Below are 17,925 nucleotides of genomic sequence, written 5' to 3'. Positions count from 1 at the left end.
CGCGCCACCGCCACCGTCGCCGTCGCCGCCGCCGCTGCCGAGCGTCAGTCTGCCGGGCTGGCCGCGCGCTCCGGCCCACAGCCCCCAGCAGGCTGGCCCGCCCGCCCGCGCCCATTGGCAGGCCGGCCCCGCGTGGCCCCGACGCCCCGCCTGGGCCCCGCCGCGCCCGTGCGCCCCCGCCCGACCCGCGCCCATTGGACGGCCACGGCTGCGCGTCGTCGCGCCGCCCGCCTCTCCGCGTTCCCGGCCGGCCTGCCGCGCCCACGCTCGCCGCTCAACGGTCCCGGCCCGAGCGGCCTGGGGCCGTTGCTGATCGCTCGTCCCCGCTGGGGTCCGCGATCGAGGCCAGGCAGAAGCCAACGCGCCGTGGGTTCTTGCAGCCGGGGCCAGAGCTGTCCCCCAAAATGCTTCGTGGAAACCATCGTCGCGAAAGGCCCTGGATGGAGCGTGGATTTAAAGGAGAGAACGGGAACGTGGCAGCATATGTGCTTCCTGCAGCTAACGAGGCCGCTTCGAAGCTGGGCTTTGAGCGCTCGTCTGCTGGGAAAGGTGCAGAGACCGAGATTCCACCGTGCTAAGCAAAAGAGGAAAGGCGGTGTCTCTGAAGAAGTGATGTACACTTGGCCTCCTACCTGCCTCTCTCACGCACTTGCACACGCCGGCACCACCACATAACCCCATAGACTGCTTGCACTCTGTCTTCTGAAAAAGAAATCACTGTAGGAGCCCGGAGAGTTAGCATGGAGGTAAGGCGTTTGCCTTTCATGCAGAAGGCGAATCCTGATATGGTCCCCCCGTGCCTGCCAGGAGCAATTTCTGAACATGGAGCCAGGAATAACCCCTGAGCACGGCCGGGTGTGACCCAAAAACCCAAAAAAAAAAAAAAAAAAAAAAAACACTGTAAATATGTCCGTCTGACCTTCTCCTTTAGAGGCTCTAAGGTGCCTCCTAAATCAAGAGCAGTAGGATGCTAATCGGGGTGCTACTGCAGATTAAGCTGCTTGAGTTTCACCTAAAAGCTGATGGCATCTCCTGGACCACATCCATACTTTCCCACTGGCAAATGAACCTTCAACAGTCCATCAGAAGCCTTTGCTCAGTTAGCATGTGATGTGACCGGTTTATATGTTTACAGTTTCTAGGGTCAAGCTAGAAAGAAAGTACGAATTTGATGGTGCTTGCCTTGCATGTGACTGAGCCGGTTCTATCCCAGGCACTTGAGATGGCCCATCAAATGCCGCCATGACTGATCCCTGAGTTCAAACGCAGGAGTAAGTTCCAAGAACCGCGCTGGGTGTGGCCCAAAAACAACCCTCTCCCCAAATTTCTAGGTTAAAGAGCCTATTATTTCAACTTCAGGCCTCAGTGCGGTGGATTGATAGTACAAAGGGTACAATCAACTTTAGTCCTCAACAATCGATAAGCTTTTTATTCACTTAAAAACAGTGTGGTTAAAGAGCAGAGCATTGGGAGGAGAAAAATCAAACACACGATCTGCCTTCAGAAAGTACCCAGTTAGGGAGAGAGAGCATGAAGGTAGGGTGTTTGCCTTGCAGCAGAAGGACGGAAGTTTCGAATCTCGACATCCTATATGGTCTCTCTTGGGCTTGCCAGGAGCGATTTCTGAGCATAGAGCCAGGAGTAACCCCTGAGCGCTGCCAGGTATGATCTAAAAACCAAAAAAAAAAAAAAAAAAAGTACCCAGTTAGTTTGGGGGCCTGGAGAGATAACGTGAAGGTGTTTGTCTTGCATGCAGGAGGACAGTGGTTCAAATCCCGGCATCCCATATGGTCCCCCGAGCCTGCCAGGAGTGATTTCTGAGTGTAGAGCCAGGAGTAACCCTTGGCTGCCAGGTGTGACCCAAAAAAAAAAAAAAGAAAAGAAAAAAGGAAGTATCCAGACAAGGGAAGAGAGATGTGTTAATTGATTTACAGTGAGTTGTGGTAAGAGATAACTTTATGTTGTATGTAGGCCAATATGATAGTGGGAGGATCATAAAAGGTTTCTAAGAGATTGCAGTTAGGCCTAGAGCAGGGTTGGCAACCCGAGGCTCTTTGGAAGCTTTACCGCTGCTCCAATAGCAGAACCAATAGCTGGGGGTGCAGTATCACTTAAATATTTTAATTGGCTCTTAATTTGCACAAGTATATGTTTTAAATTGTTAAGTGAAAAAGTTCTGCACGATCCTGTATATATATAGCATTAAGATAAGAAACAATGTATGGGGCCAGAGAGATAGTATGGAGGTAAGGTGTTTGCCTTGCATGCAGAAGGACAGTGGTTCAAATCCTGGCATCCCATACAGTCCCCTGAGCCTGCCAGGAGCGATTTCTGAGCGTAGAGCCAGGAGTAATCAACCCCTGAGCCCGGGTGTGACAAGAAAGAGAAAAGAAGAAAAGAAAAGAAAAGAAAAGAAGAAAAGAAAAGAAAAGAAAAGAAAAGAAAAGAAAAGAAAAGAAAAGAAAGAGAGGAAGGAAGGAAGGAAAGGGAGGGAAGGGAGGGAAGGGGGAAGGAGAAAGGGAAGGAAGGAGAAGAAACAACGAAGGGGTGGGAGAGAGAGAGAGAGAGAGAGAGAGAGAGAGAGAGAGAGAGGGAGGGAGGGAGGGAGGGAGGAAGGAAGGAAGGAAGGAAGGAAGGAAGGAAGGAAGGAAAAGGAAGGAAGGAGGAAGGAAGGAAGGAAGGAAGGAAGGAAGGAAGGAAGGAAGGAAGGAAGGAAGGAAGGAAGGAAGGAAGGAAGAAATAAATGTATGCAGTGCTATATTTGTTTTAAATGTCGCCAGATTGTGGGATGCCCACCACCTTTTTCCTACCAAAGGTTCTTTGTGCAAGGACCTCAATCCCACAACTTGCAGCAGCTTATTGAAGTCATTGATGCCAGTGACTGATGCCAAAGAAAGCTCCATTTGAGGGGGGGCCAACAGCAGGAAGATGAGTGGATCCCCCACCCGGATTCCAGTCCAGGTAATGAAGGCTTTTCTGCCCAGGTGATCCCAGCAGCCTATCACAGAAGGTGGGAGATAGAGAATCCAAGCCTAGCCGAAGACCCAACTTAGGAGAAGCTGCTTCAGAACTTCCTAGACCTGGGTCATCTCCAAAAATTAACTTTCCTCTAGTCTAGGTTAATCTCTTGACCCTATTTACACAATTTAACCAGTTAAATTGTGAAATTTAAATTTAAATTGTGTGTTACCTGTACAGATCCAAATAGCTACTCTCTTGTTCTATGCCCCACTGCAAGCAAATAATTACATGTCCAACTCCACTGTTTTAATATTCATTTGCACAATTCTGGGAAAATGCATAATGTTGTTAGATTTGTTCAATGGTTCTTGACTATCCTACTGTATGTTTCCCAATTGCTTTGATGCTTGATTATATCATTAGCAACTTATTCTCAAATTATGTCTGCAAATATTCTTTTCTTTCATTTTTCTTTTTTTAAGAAAGAAAGAAAGAGAGAAACAGAGAGAAAGAAAGAAAGAAAGAAAGAAAGAAAGAAAGAAAGAAAGAAAGAAAGAAAGAAAGAAAGAGAGAGAGAGAGAGAAACAGAGAGAAAGAAAGAAAGAAAGAAAGAAAGAAAGAAAGAAAGAAAGAAAGAAAGAAAGAAAGAAAGAAAGAAAGAAAGAAAGAAAGAAAGAAAGAAAGAAAGAAAGAAAGAAAGAAAAAGAAAGAAAGAGAGAAAGAAAGAAAGAGAGAAAGAAAGAAAAAGGAAGAGAGAAAGAGAGAAAGAGAGAGGGGGGCAAGAGAGATAGCATGGAGGTAAGGTGTTTGCCTTGCATGCAGAAGGTCGGTGGTTCGAATCCCGGCATCCCATATGGTCCTCGAGCCTGTCAGGAGCGATTCCTGAGTGTAGAGCCAGGAGGAACCCCTGAGCACTGCCGGGTGTGACCCCCCCCCCAAAAAAAAAAGGAAGGGAGGGAGGGAGGTAAGGAGAGAGAGAGGAAGATTGCAAAAATATTCTTAATATTTTTTGAGGCCGGCGAGGTGGCGCTAGAGGTAAAGTGTCTGCCTTGCAAGCGCTAGCCAAGGAAGGACCACGGTTCGATCCCTCGGCATCCCATATGGTCCCCCCAAGCCAGGTGCAATTTCTGAGCACTTAGCCAGGAGTAACCCATGAGCATCAAATGGGTGTGGCCCCCCCAAAAAAAAAAACAAAAAAATATTCTTCATGTTTTTGTCCTTTCCTATGGAAAAAAAGAACTTGGATGCAACAATCTCTTATTATAGTGCTTATTATAAGAATGTTATTAGGGGCCGGAGAGATAGCATGGAGGTAAGGCGTTTGCCTTTCATGCAGGAGGTCATCGGTTCGAATCCCGTCGTCCCATATGGTCCCCCGTGCCTGCCAGGAACAATTTCTGAGCCTGGAGCCAGGAATAATCCCTGAGCACTGCCGGGTGTGACCCAAAAACCACAAAAAAAAAAAAAAAAAAATGTTATTATGTGGGCCCGGAGAGATAGCACAGCGGTGTTTGCCTTGCAAGCAGCCAATCCAGGACCAAAGGTGGTTGGTTCGAATCCCGGTGTCCCATATGGTCCTCCGTGCCTGCCAGGAGCGTTTGCCTCGCAAGCAGCTAATCTAGGACCAAAGGTGGTTGGTTCGAATCCCGGTGTCCCATATGGTCCCCCGTGCCTGCCAGGAGCTATTTCTGAGCAGCCAGCCAGGAGTAACCCCTGAGCACCGCCGGGTGTGGCCCAAAAACCAAAAAAAAAAAAAAAAATTAAAAAGACCCAATGTGCAGCAAGGTAGTTCCTGGCACACAGGTTATTCAATATAAAAAAAAATAAAAAATAATAAAAAATAAATAAAAAATAAAAACACTTAAAAATTGGGCCCGGAGAGATAGCACAGTAGTGTTTGCCTTGCAAGCAGCCGATCCAGGACCAAAGGTGGTTGGTTCGAATCCCGGTGTCCCATATGGTCCCCCGTGCCTGCCAGGAGCTATTTCTAAGCAGACAGCCAGAAGTAACCCCTGAGCACCGCTGGGTGTGGCCCAAAAACCAAAAAAAAAAAAAAAAAAGAATGTTATTATGTATAGCTGCAAAATGTTCTAATGGGGCCAGAGTGATAGCACAGTAGTAAGGCATTTGCCTTGCACGTGGGCAACCTGGGATGGACCTGGGTTCAATCTCTGAGCCTGAGCCTACCAGGAGCAACTTCTGGGCGAAGAGCCAGCAGTAATCTCTGAATGCCAACAGGTGTGGCCCAAAAACAAAACAAACAAAAAAAATGTTCTGTATGTGATGCATGCTGGGAACAGGGGTGTAGGGAGGCAACACTGGTGGTGGGAATGGCCCTAATTCACTGTCATTATGTACCTTAAATATAACTCTGAGAGACTTGTAATTCACATTGGTCACAATAAAAATGATTTTAAGAAATGTTCTAATGATTTTGTTTAGAGAAGTTTATATAAAAGAGGCTTGGATGCTCTAGACTCATATTACAGTGCTCAGTGTAAGAATGTTTAGGAACATGGGCAGGAGAGATAGCATGGAGGTAAGACGTTTTTCTTTCATACAGAAGATCATTGGTTTGAATCCCAGCATCCCATATGGTCCCCCGAGCCTGCCAGCAGTGATTTCTGAGCGTGGAGTCAAGGAGTAACTCCTGAGCGCTGCCGGGTGTGACCCAAAAACAAAACACACACACACACAAAGAATGTTTAGGAACTTGTGTTCAAGTATATCTGCAGTAAGGTTCTAATATTTATGTTCATAGAATCTATGAAAAGATTGTGATAAGTTGTGATACAAGGATATGAAAAAAGCTGTCTAGGATACTTTTAAGACAAGCCTACCCTGCCGTAGTGGTAGCACAGCAGTAGGGCATTTGCCTTGCACACGGCTGACCCAGGACTGAAGTGGGTTCGATCCCCGGCATCCCATATGGCCCCCCAAACCAAGAGCAATTTCTGAGTGCAGAGGCAGGAGTAACCAAATGCTGGCCGGGGGGCGGGGAGAGACAAGCCTCTCCCTACCCTTAGCAATGATTCCTAGGAATTAGCTACAATAACTGTCTTAAAATTTCCTCACCTCCTTGCTACTAAAGGGTTTTTTTTTATTTTATTTCCCCAGCTTTTACTGTGCCTATACAAAATAATAACCACTTATATAAATTCTGATCTGGGGTTCCCGCCTCTTGCAGAGAGTTATATCACATGACTTATGTACCCCTCTCTTTTTTTTTTTTTTTTGGTTTGTTTCTGGGTCACACTGGCAACACTTGGGTTATTCCTGGCTCAATACTCAGAAATTACTCCTGGCAGGCTCAGAGGGTCTAAATGGAATGCTGGAGAACAAACCTGCGTGCAAGGCATACACCCTACCCGCTGTGGTATCACTCCAAGCCCCCTCCTCAATTTTTGAACTAAAGGGAGTTGTTAGATTACACCTTGTTTCACCCAAAACAAATATTATTCCTGGTTCCTTTGTATCTGTCTGTTTACTACTTGGTTTAACCCCAAAATAGATAGTCTTACATGCAAATCTTGGTGGGACTGGCTAAGGATATCCTGATCTATCTGTCCTTACTTCCCTACCTGGTGCTGGTTTCTGTACTCAATAAAAAAAACAGTTTTGGCAGGGAGCTTGCTCTCAATAGGAGGTATAAGATTGCCAGGCTACATGTGTTTCATCCTCAGCCTGATTTGGATTATTTCATTCAGTGACTCTGCTTCAGACCCACTCACCAGGGGTTGGTAATATGGCATGGGGGGTGGGGGCATTTTTATGAAGCATGATAGCCATTTCGTAACAATATTGCAAACCAGTGTCTAAAGGAGATAAAAAAAAATAGGGGGTCAGAGAGATAACACAGCGGTAGGGCTTTTGCCTTGCATGCTTGCCAACCTGGGAGGGACCCCCGGTTCGATTCTTGGCATCCCATATGGTCCCCCAGCCTACCAAGGATGATTTCTGAGTGCAGAAACCAGGAGTGACCCCTGAGCACTGCTGGATGTGGCCCAAAAACCAACCAATCAATAAAGTTAAAAAAAAAAAAAAAAAGAGGGCCGGAGAGATAACATGGAGGTAGGGCATTTGCCTTGCATGCAGAAGGATGGTGGTTCGAATCCCAGCATCCCATATGGTCCCCCGAGCCTGCCAGAAGCAGGCTCTGAGTGTAGAGCCAGGAGTAACCCCTGAGCGCTGCCGGGTGACCCAAAAGACAAACAAACAAACAAAAAAAAAAAGAATAAAAATGTCTGCCACAAAGGCAGGCAGGCAAGAGGGCAGGGAGAGGGCATGAGGAAAACTGGGGACATGGAAATGTGCACTGGTGAAGGGTGTTGCACATTATATGACAAATTCAATATAAACAACTTTGCAAAAAAAAAAAACACTTTATGAACAGCCTTGTAAACCATTGTGTTTAAAGTGATTTTTAAAAATAAAGTCATTTCGGGGCCGGAGAGATAGCATGAAGGTAGGGCGTTTGCCTTGCATGCAGAAGGACAGTGGTTCAAAATCCCGGCCAGGAGCGATTTCTGAGCGTAGAGCCAGGAGTAACCCCTGAGCGCTGCCAGGTATGACCCAAAAAAAACAAAAATAACCATTTGGGGCCGGAGCAGTGGCACATACGGTAGGGCATTGACCTTGCACGCACTAACCTAGAACAGACCTTGGTTGTCCCATATGGTCCCCCAAACCAGGAGCAATATCTGAGCACACAGCTGAGAGTAACCAAGCGTCACAAAACCAAAAAAATAAAGTAATTTGCCTTGCGAAGAGGCAGACTCAGGGTTTAATTCCCGGCATCCCATATGGGTCCCCCAAGCCTACCAGGAGTAAATTTCTGTCCACAGAACTAAGAGTAACCCCTCAGTGCTGCCGGTGTGGCCCAATAAAACAAAACAATAAATGAGTGCTTAAGCTAAGAATTGAAGTTTCAGGAGCATATATATGACCCTTTATTTAAAAAAATTATAGAAGAACCTTATGGGAAGGCCTGGCCTTTTTAAAGAACAGAAAGAAACTTCTACATAACTAAAACACAAAGAATGTGTAGTAGCAACAGCAGATGAGACTAGATACTAAGTCCAAGGACCCTCTCTGAAAGACCTTATAGACTTTCAAGTTGATGTCCAAAAGTTGTGACTACCAATGCTTTATAAGATCTTGCACAAATGAGTATATGAGGGAGCAACATTCTGAGTCTACTGAGGAAAAAGACTGGAGTGAGAACAGAGACGGCGCCCTGAAATGTATACATCCCAGTCCTAGGAGCTCTTTCCTTTGGAAAAATCCCTATACACTTAGCCCTCCCGCATTTGAATCTTACTGTATTGGGCCTCTCTCCATTCATGGACCTCTCTAAACTATTTCTTTCATATCAGTTGGCAAACAAAGTTCTTTTCCCTTTCTCCTCAAAGTTCCAATGAGCATGTGAAGCTCACCTTAATTTATCCAAAACTGCAGTCACCATCTACAGCTGCTTTTCCTCCCTGGATCAGCTCCTATGCACCTACCACTCCTCCATGTAGTTTTCTCCAGTATATATAGCCACTCTCCCTCCACAAGGCAACCCAATGCGTCTTTTTATAACAGCCCTGAATGTTAATCTAAGTCTTTCCTTTTCCATGAGATTTGATCTTTGTTCTTCTGTCTTGTTTTTTGTTTGGGGGGCCATACCCAGTGATGCTCAAGGCTCTGTCAGTGCCAGGGGATCAAACCATGATTAACTGCAGGCTTACAACTATATTATTGCTCCAACCACCCAGGATTTGATTTGTTAATAAGAAAGGACCAGTGCTGTAGTGATAGCACAGCAGTAGGGCATTTGTCTTGCACACAGCCAACCTGGGATGGACCTGAGTTTGATTCCCAGCATCCCATATAGTCCCCCAGGTCTGCCAGGAGTGATTTCTGAGCACAAAGCCAGGAGTAACTCCTGAGAGCCACAAGGTGTGACCCAAAAACCAAAACCAAGGGAAAAAAGAAAGAAAGAAAGAAAGAAAGAAAGAAAGAAAGAAAGAAAGAAAGAAAGAAAGAAAGAAAGAAAGAAAGAAAGAAAGAAAGAAAGAAAGAAAGAAAGAGAGAAAGATAGAGAGAGAGAGAGAAAGAAAGAAAGAAAGAAAGAAAGAAAGAAAGAAAGAAAGAAAGAAAGAAAGAAAGAAAGAAAGAAAGAAAGAAAGAAAGAAAGAAAGAAAGAAAGAAAGAAAAGAAGGAAAGAAGGAAGGAAGGAAGGAAGGAAGGAAGGAAGGAAGGAAGGAAGGAAGGAAGAAAGGAAGAAAGGAAGAAAGAAAGAAAGAAAGAAAGAAAGAAAGAAGAAAGAAAGAAGAGAAAGAAAGAAAGAAAGAAAGAAAGGAAAGAAAGAAAGAAAGAAAGAAAGAAAAGAAGAAAGAAAGAAAGAAAGAAAGAAAGAAGAAAGAAAGAAAGAAAGAAAGAGAAAGAAAGGAAAGAAAGGAAAGAAAGGAAGGAAGGATGGAAGGAAGGAAGGAAGGAAAGGAAGGAAGGAAGGAAGGAAGGAAGGAAGGAAGGAAGGAAGGAAGGATAGGAAGGAAGGGAAGGAAGGAAGGAAGGAAGGAAGGAAGGAAGGAAGGAAGGAAGGAAAAGAAAGAAAGAAAGAAAGAAAGAAAGAAAGAAAGAAGAGAAAGAAAAAGAAAGAAAGAAAGAAAGAAAGAAAGAAAGAAGAAAGAAAGAAAGAAAGAACCAGACCATGACCTACAGACTAAAACCATGTTGACCTGGTTCTTGGGGCTGTGGTACACCCAGCTGGCTAAGAATTGGGTCCCCACAGCAGACATATGGGAGGTCAGGGACACTGTGGGGCCCACCGATTGGCGGTGATTCTCGACTGAGTCCCCTATATTAACAGCAAATTCAACAAAGACAGTTAAGGCACTCCACATATCTCTGTCCTGGTGCTTTGTCATGATGCTGGAAGGAGGGACCCACATGGGGCACTGTGTTCTTGGCTGAGCTGGAAATGGCTGTGTGAACAGACATCCTATTAATCTCCCTCTTAAAAAAAGAAGGTCCAGAGCAATGGTACAGTAAGTATGGCATTTGCTTTGCCTGCAACCAACCCTGACTTTGGTCCCTGACACCCGATTGGGTTCCCCCAAGGACAGAGCTAGGAGTAAACCCTTATCACCACCAGTTTTTGGCCAACACACACACACTTTAATAAATTTTTAAATAACATTACAAAAACAAAAAAAGGAATCAATTAATAATTGATAGAAAATGACTCTAGATGCTGAATACCATAGAATCTGGATGAAAAAATATATGGATCCTATTAGGTAAATTCTGAGGGACATTCAAGCAAAGTTGGTAGTCGAGTTTATGGTGTGGAACTCAGAAGGGAAACCTGAATAGGAGCTACAACCAGTAGAATTTTCATTGGACCCATAGCTAGTAGAGCTATTGTTGCAGAAGCTATTGTCCTTCTAGAGCAAGGACATAGACTGCAGTGAAGAGAGCAAAGTATGTCACTTAGAAGAGCAGCTAAGAGACTTGCTATCAGAGTACTGAGATCTGGGCAAAGTAGTAAAGAATAATACAAAGTCAGAAGCTTGCCAAGCTCAGGAAGGAGAAGCAAAATGAGGGAAATGCCAATTGCATTTGCTCACTGGATGACTGACCTTTACTTTGTGGAAGTGATAAAGGCAAATTCCAGATAAAAGGAAGAATGGGAATCAAGACAATAAGAAAGTAAATTTAGATTTATCTATTTAGGAAAGTTGTTTTGAGGATGCAATGAGATAGAAGGAAGAGATGGCTTTGTTGAGTTTATTTTGCAGGAGGAAAAAGTAATTGAGCAAGTTTATAGTCTCAGCATACAAGGTCAGGGTGGGGACTGAGGAGCATATAAAAGCCTTAATAAGTAGATGCTGGTAGCCGCCTTCTCTACAGTAAAAAAGCAAAAAAGACAGGCGTCATGTGAATATAAATATGGAAGAGAAAGTAAAAGAATGCACCCTATAGATGAATCAGAGTTATTCTCTTGGTGGAGTAAAAAAAAAAGATGGGGTTGGAGAGATAGCATGGAGGTAAAGCGTTTGCCTTTCATGCAGAAGGTCATCGTTCGAATCCCGGCGTCCCATATGGTCCCCCCGAGCCTGCCAGGAGCAATTTCTGAGTGTGGAGACAGGAGTAACCCCTGAGCGATGCCAGGTGTGACCCAAAAAAAAAAAAAAAGAAGCAACCTTTTGGAGCCTGAGAAGTAATAAGAAGGTAAGGTGATTGCCTTGCATGTGATTGACCCAGGTTTAATCCCTGGTATCTCATATGATTCCTCCAAGCCTTGGAAGGAATGATCCCTGAGGTAGAGTAGAAAATAATCTAATTGGGTATGGCCAAAATAAATAGAGAACAAAACAAAAATATGAACAAAAATTCTATTTGAGACTAGAGTAATAGTACAGTGGGAGAAAGTGTTTACCTTGCATTCAGGTGTCCTGATTTTGGTTCCCCTAGCAACACATAAGTCCCTCAAGCACCACCAGGAGTGATCCTGATCACTTCTGGATGTAACCCAAAAACAGATTTTAAAACACACACACACACACACCACACACACACACACACACACACACACACACACCCTATTTGTGGTCTCAAGTTTTCTTAGGGAAAAAGTAAGGGCCTTCTTTTGAAAGTGATTGAGAGGTTGAGGGAGAGGGTTTAGACAAGAAAGTGGGATTTTTGGGTTTTTTGTTTTGTTTTGTTTGTTTTGGTTGGTTTTGGTTTTGGGGGTCAGCACCCAGCAGTGCTCAGGGGTTACTCCTGGTTCTGTGCTCAGAAATTGTTTCAGGCAGGCTCGGGGGACCATATGAGATGCGAGGAATCAAACTTGGGTCAGTCCTGGGTCAGTTGTGTGCAAAGCAAACACTCTGCTGTTGTGCTATTTATCTGACCCATCAAAGAAAAATTTAAATAATTCTTTGCTTTAAATATAAGAAAAGAAAAGATTCTATAATGTAAAAACTTATATAACATCTATTCAAGTTAACTAGCTTTTCATTCACCATTAAATCTTAAATATTTACTTATGAGAAAACATAAAAGAAAGTAGGCAAGAGGTAGAGGGATGTAACAGTGGGTAGAGTACATGACTGAGGTTTGACTTGGTTTTCAATCTCTGGCAACCCCATATGGGTACCCCAGGCTCTACACACTAGGAATGATTCCAAGTGCAGAGCCAGAAGTAAGCCCTTAGCACAGATGCACACCCCACAAAAAGAAGAAGGAAAAGAAAAGCCATTTGTTGGGGAGATGGCTCAAAGGACTGGGAGCATATGCTTTACTCTTAAGACCTAGGGTGCAATCATACAGAAAGTCTGTGACTGAAAGGTAAAAGCCTCAGTTTCCACCCCTTGCACACTGTTGCTTGTGGTTCCATTTTAGCTGACTTAAATCTACTTTTAGAACATCCAAATCTACATTTAGTCAAATAAATACAAATACCTGGACTTACTCATTCTCTAGGACTGAGTAGTTTATACTTTCTGAAGACCATAAATTCTGCCCCAGCTCTTGGGTTCACAGAAGACCAAGAGATAATAAACAATTCCCAGGGAAATGGTTGAATAAATAACCTAAAAGGACTCTAAATGCATGTAGAATGTTAGTCTTAAAAATACAGATGGGGGCCCGGAGAGATAGCACAGCGTGTTTGCCTTGCAAGCAGCCAATCCAGGACAAAGGTGTTGGTTCAAATCCCGGTGTCCCATATGGTCCCCCGTGCCTGCCAGGAGCTATTTCTGAGCAGACGCCAGGAGTAACCCCTGAGCACCGCCGGGTGTGGCCAAAAACCAAAGGAAAAAAAAAAAAAACACAGATGGGCCCTAAATTAACAAAACATCTCTGGTAAACAAATAGGAATTCCTACATACTTTGATAAGATCCAGTTTCCCGCTAAAATGACGACATTACCTGCTTTCATTAGCTTATTTACTAACACCACTGTTATTTATGCTTGTCAGCCCATATAGATTGAGAAAATATCAATCTTAAAAATGCTTTCAGCTCTGAGAGAAATGTAGTTCAGGGACTAAAAATGGCCCACCCAGTTTCCTGAGCTGGCTCAGTGGCAGAGCCACCTAACATGCAGACATGCAGTCAGTGAGCTCGATCTCCACAACCTTCCCTGCACCAGTCACATGATGAGTTCAATTCCGGGTGCTGCCTCTGTGACCTTGTAACCCCCTAGGAAAACCACTATAAGTGTGCATGAGCCACAACACTTAGAAAATATGTACAGCACCATAGCCAGTCATTTGGTTATTATTTAAAAGAGATAATTGGGGGCCCGGAGCAATAGCATAGTAAGCAAGATGCTTGCCTTACACTCACTGACCCAGGTTTTATCCACAACACTTCATATAGTCCCCTGAACATTGACAGGAGTGATTCCTGAGCATAGAGCCAGAAGTAACCCCTGAGCATCACTGGGTGTGGCCCAAAACATAAATAAGTCAAATAAAATAAAATAATAGTTTTGCTCCAAATTAAGTCATTTATGCCAAGCCCACAACCATACTTAATACCTACTCTAATTGCAGTTCTATTACAGATGCGACAGTGAGCATCATGAAGTCCTACTGGGAGCTCCCACCGCAGACGCGGTGTTTCACTAAGGGGAGGTGGCTCACCCCCTGACAACTGGATCTTATAAAGAACCTCACCCACATCTCTCTTTTATATAATAAACCTTTCCTTCTGTTCTTTCCAGGTCTTACTCGGGAGGCTGTCCCATTCACAAATCATTTAATAAAGCCAATTAGATCTCTAAATTTGTGAATTTTGTTTTGTAACAATGTAGAAACCAAGAAAAATTCCCCAAATACGAACAAAGTCTTTAAAACACAAGTCCTTATTAAAACTTTTGTGCAGGGGCCGGAGAGAGAGCATGGAGGTTAGGCTTTGCCTTTCATGCAGAAGGACGGTTGGTTCAAATCCCGGCATCCCATATGGTCCCCCGAGCCTGCCAGGAGTGATTTCTGAGCGTAGAGCCAGGAGTAATCCCTGAGTGCTGCCAGGTGTGACCAAAAAAAAAAACAAAACAACAACTTATGTGCAGAGACCTGAGAGAGGACTTCCATGCCCTCATTTGACCCCTGCGCACAGAACTGGAAGTAGTCCCAAAACAATGAGCAAAACAGGAAGGGAAAAAAAAGCGGCCAGTTTAGAAATTCAGAAAGCGGGGGCCTGGGCGTGGCTGGCAGGGAGGGGTAAGGTGCCCTGCCTTGCCTGCGCTAGCCTAGGATGGACCCGCGTTCGAGTCCCCCGGCATCCCATATGGTCCCCCAAGAAGCCAGGAGCAACTTCTGAGCGCATAGCCAGGAGTAACCCCTGAGCGTCACAGGGTGTGGCCCAAAAACCAAAAAAAAAAAAAAAAAAAAAAAGAAATTCAGAAAGCACCACACCTAAAAGCATGCAAGTCTCCATGAGTGCCACAGCAAGTGTTCTCGATACCACAATGTGATGCATGACCTAGTGGCAAGCACCGTAGCAAAATAAAAAAATGTGAGCCTCACAGTTAGGCATGTATACAAGCCCCAGATCCTTGTAAGAGTGCTGCAGACTGTTTTTATCCTGATGAATATAAAAAGTTTCCTAAGCATAACCTTAGTGAGTTCATTTTCCCACTGAGAGTCAAGCGGGGGAGCACGAAGAGGCGAATATGGAATAATGAATTATGAAATATGAAATAAATGAGACCACACAGAATGCATGGTGACTTGCGTCTAGAAAGACGAAGATAAATTTATTTTTTGAGCTGGGTAACTTTTAAGGGTTGAGCTTTGGAATGCGGGGTGTAAATTTGGAGATCAAAGAAGGGTGGGGAGATGGTCAGTGGAAACAGAATGTGATAGTTGGCTAAAATCTGCATATTAAAGAACCGATACTGAAGGTGAAAGGCAGTTTTTGTTGTGGGTTTGCTTTGTTTTGGGTAAGCAGGAGAAAACCATTAATTTTCAGGGAAGTGGGAAGAGAGAGAAATGTTTTAGAGTTTTGGGGAAAACTGAAACTTGCTTTACTATGAGCTTAAGTTTTGGGAAAAACATGATCTTAACGCCAAGGTAGCAGAGATCACAGAGAGCTGGTCAGTGGGAGACTTTTTGGCTGGATTTGTACTGTGCTTCTTTGTTAGAAAGAATTATAGAGGCCTAATTTCTAATAATGGTTAAAAATAATGAGAGAGATAAGTTACAGCCAAACGTTTTAGAATTATGGCCAAACAATCCACCAAAGGGTCAACTGATTTGACTGCTCTAAGCGGGGGCCTTTTGGCAAATAAATTTTTTAGGAGTGCAACACTTTTAATGTGTGTGCCCTTCCTGAGTGGGGTGTAACATAAGAGCATCCAAAACATTGACAAAGAGAAAAGGTAGAGGAGTTACACGCACACACACACTGTGGAGAATATTTACATGGAAAACCTCTTTGACAAGCATCACCTGGAATGACCTAATCTCCTTTGTGTGAAGAAGGAAGAACCTAAAAATCTGTAAATACTATTACTCTGACTTTTCTTGAAAAACTTCTGCCCAGCCTTTTCAGTTTGCTCTTCCCAGGGCTTCTCTTCTCTGTTTTAGCAAGGCTTTAAAGGTGCCTCTCAAGCTGTGTTGGGTGAATTGCTCAGCTTTGCTGGACTTGCCCACGTATCCAGGAGCTACACATGTTATTAGTAAACATCTTACTTTTCTCTTATCAATCTATCTAATGCTTGTTTGTCAAGCCTCTCAAGAACATAAAATGAGGGGGCTGGAGTGGTGGTGCATGGGTAGGGTGTTTGCCCTTGCACGCTGCTGACCTAGGGACGGACTAGGGTTCAAACCCCCCATAAAAACGGGCCCGGAGAGATAGCACAGCGGGCGTTTGCCTTGCAAGCAGCCGAATCCAGGGACCAAAGGTGGGTTGGTTCGAATCCGGTGTCCCATATGGTCTCCCGAGCCTGCCAGGAGCTGTTTCTGAGCAGCACAGCCATGAGTAACCCCTGAGCACTGCCCGGTGTGGCTCAAAAACCAAAAAAAAAAAAAAAAAAACTAATACAAAGTGCCCTCTGCAGCCAGAGTGGTAACACAGTGGGGTAGGGTAATTGCCTTGCATGTGGCTAAACTGGATTCTATTCCTGACATCCCATATGTCCGTCCCATCCCAAGCCTGCCAGGAATGATTCCTGAGTGCAGAGCCAGTGAGTGCTGCCTGTGTGGCAAAAAACAAAAACAAACACACAAAAAAAAAGTGCCCTCCATTTCAAAACCTATCTCTCTTAACAAATGACTGAAAATAAAAGGCCTTGTGGCCATAGTTATGGCACAAGCAATAGGGCAGCACTTGCCTTGCACGTACTAATCTAAGATGGACTGCAGTTTGATCCCCCCACATCCACGTATGGTCCCCCAAGGCCAGCATCGATTTCTGAGCACATAGCCATGAGTAATCGCTGAGTGGTCACCGAGTGTGGGCCCCTCCCCCCCCCAAAAAAATACAGGGGCTGGAGAGATAGCATGGAGGTAAGGTGTTTGCCTTACATGCAGAAGGACGATGGTCAAATCCCGGCATCACCATATGGGTCCCCTGAGCCTTCCAGGCCGCGATTTCTGAGCATAGAGCTAGGAGTAACTAGAGCGCTGCCAGGTGTGACCCAGGAATCAAACAAAAACCAAACCAAACCAAAAACAAAACAAAACAAAAAAGGCCTTGTTTGGGGGCCAGAGTGGTGGGCGCTAGCAGTAAGGCATTTGCCTTGCAAGTGCTAACCTAGGACGGACGGTGATTCAATTCCCAAGCCAGAATCGATTTCTGAGTGCATTGCCAGTAGTAAACCCCTGAGCATCACCAAGTGTGGCCCAAAAACACCACACACACACACACACACACACACACCACACACACACACACACACACACACACACGGCCCTTGTTTAAATAAATTCTAATGGCACAGTTTCTCTGACTCACCTTAGCCTCCAAGTACAATAGTGAGGTCATGATTTTTTTTTTTTTTTGGTTTTTGGGTCACACCCGGCAGTGCTCAGGGGTTATTCCTGGCTCCAGGCCAGAAATTGCTCCTGGCAGGCACGGGGGACCATATGGGGGGCGCCGGATTCGAACCAATGACCTCCTGCATGAAAGGCAAACGCCTTACCTCCATGCTATTTCTCCGGCCCCCGAGGGTCAATGATTAATGTCCTGGTATATTGAAGATAAATAGTAGGCCATGCCTAATGTCCATTCAGGAGTCTTTTTAATGTTTTTGTTAGTGTTTAATTGTTAAAAATATATATTTACCACAAAACTTTAATATAAAATAATTTCCCAGATAGGTTATTAGTTTGGGATATTGAACCAAAGTAAAATTTATATAGTTTTGGGCTGACAGATAGTACAGCAGGTAGAGCATATTGCCTTGCATGTGCCAACTCAGATTCGAGTCTCCAGCACCCTATGTGATCCCGCAAATGTGCCAAGAGTGATAATCTGGGGCTGGAGAGATGGCATTGAGGTAAGGGGCGTTTGTCTTGCCATGCAGAAGGACGGAGGTTCAGATCCCAGAATCCCATATGGTCCCCCAAGCCTGCCAGGAGCTATTTCTGAGTGTAGAGCCAGGAGGAACCCCTGAGCGCTGCAGGGTGTGACCCCAAAAACAAAACAAAACAAAACAAAAAGAGTGATAAGCTGAGCACAGTCAGGAGCGCAGCCCTGAGCACACTTGGATGTAGCAGCAAAACAAGACAAAATGAAATTCATATGCACCAAATAACTGTTTTTACAAATATACTTACTGGGGCAGAGAGATAGTTGGGGTGAGTACTATCAGAGTAATGAAGCAATGGTTGCATAGAAGGGTGAAGGGTGTGAATTAGAACATTGTATGCGGGGCCGGGTAGGTGGCCGCTGGAGATAAGGTGTCTGCCTTGCAAGCGCTAGCCAAGGAAGGACCGCGGTTCGATCCCCCAGCGTCCCATA

General features: G+C 44.7%; 1 pseudogene; it reads left to right on the top strand.

Moving 5' to 3' along the window:
- The first annotated feature begins 9,678 nt into the window (after positions 1–9,678).
- Positions 9,679–9,839, top strand: LOC125998894 (cytochrome b-c1 complex subunit 10-like; annotated as a pseudogene).
- The last annotated feature ends 8,086 nt before the right edge of the window (positions 9,840–17,925 follow it).

This window comes from Suncus etruscus, chromosome 2 (genome assembly GCF_024139225.1).
Source record: "Suncus etruscus isolate mSunEtr1 chromosome 2, mSunEtr1.pri.cur, whole genome shotgun sequence".
In the NCBI taxonomy this organism is placed as follows: domain Eukaryota; kingdom Metazoa; phylum Chordata; class Mammalia; order Eulipotyphla; family Soricidae; genus Suncus; species Suncus etruscus.
This window is presented reverse-complemented; position numbering and strand designations above follow the sequence as displayed.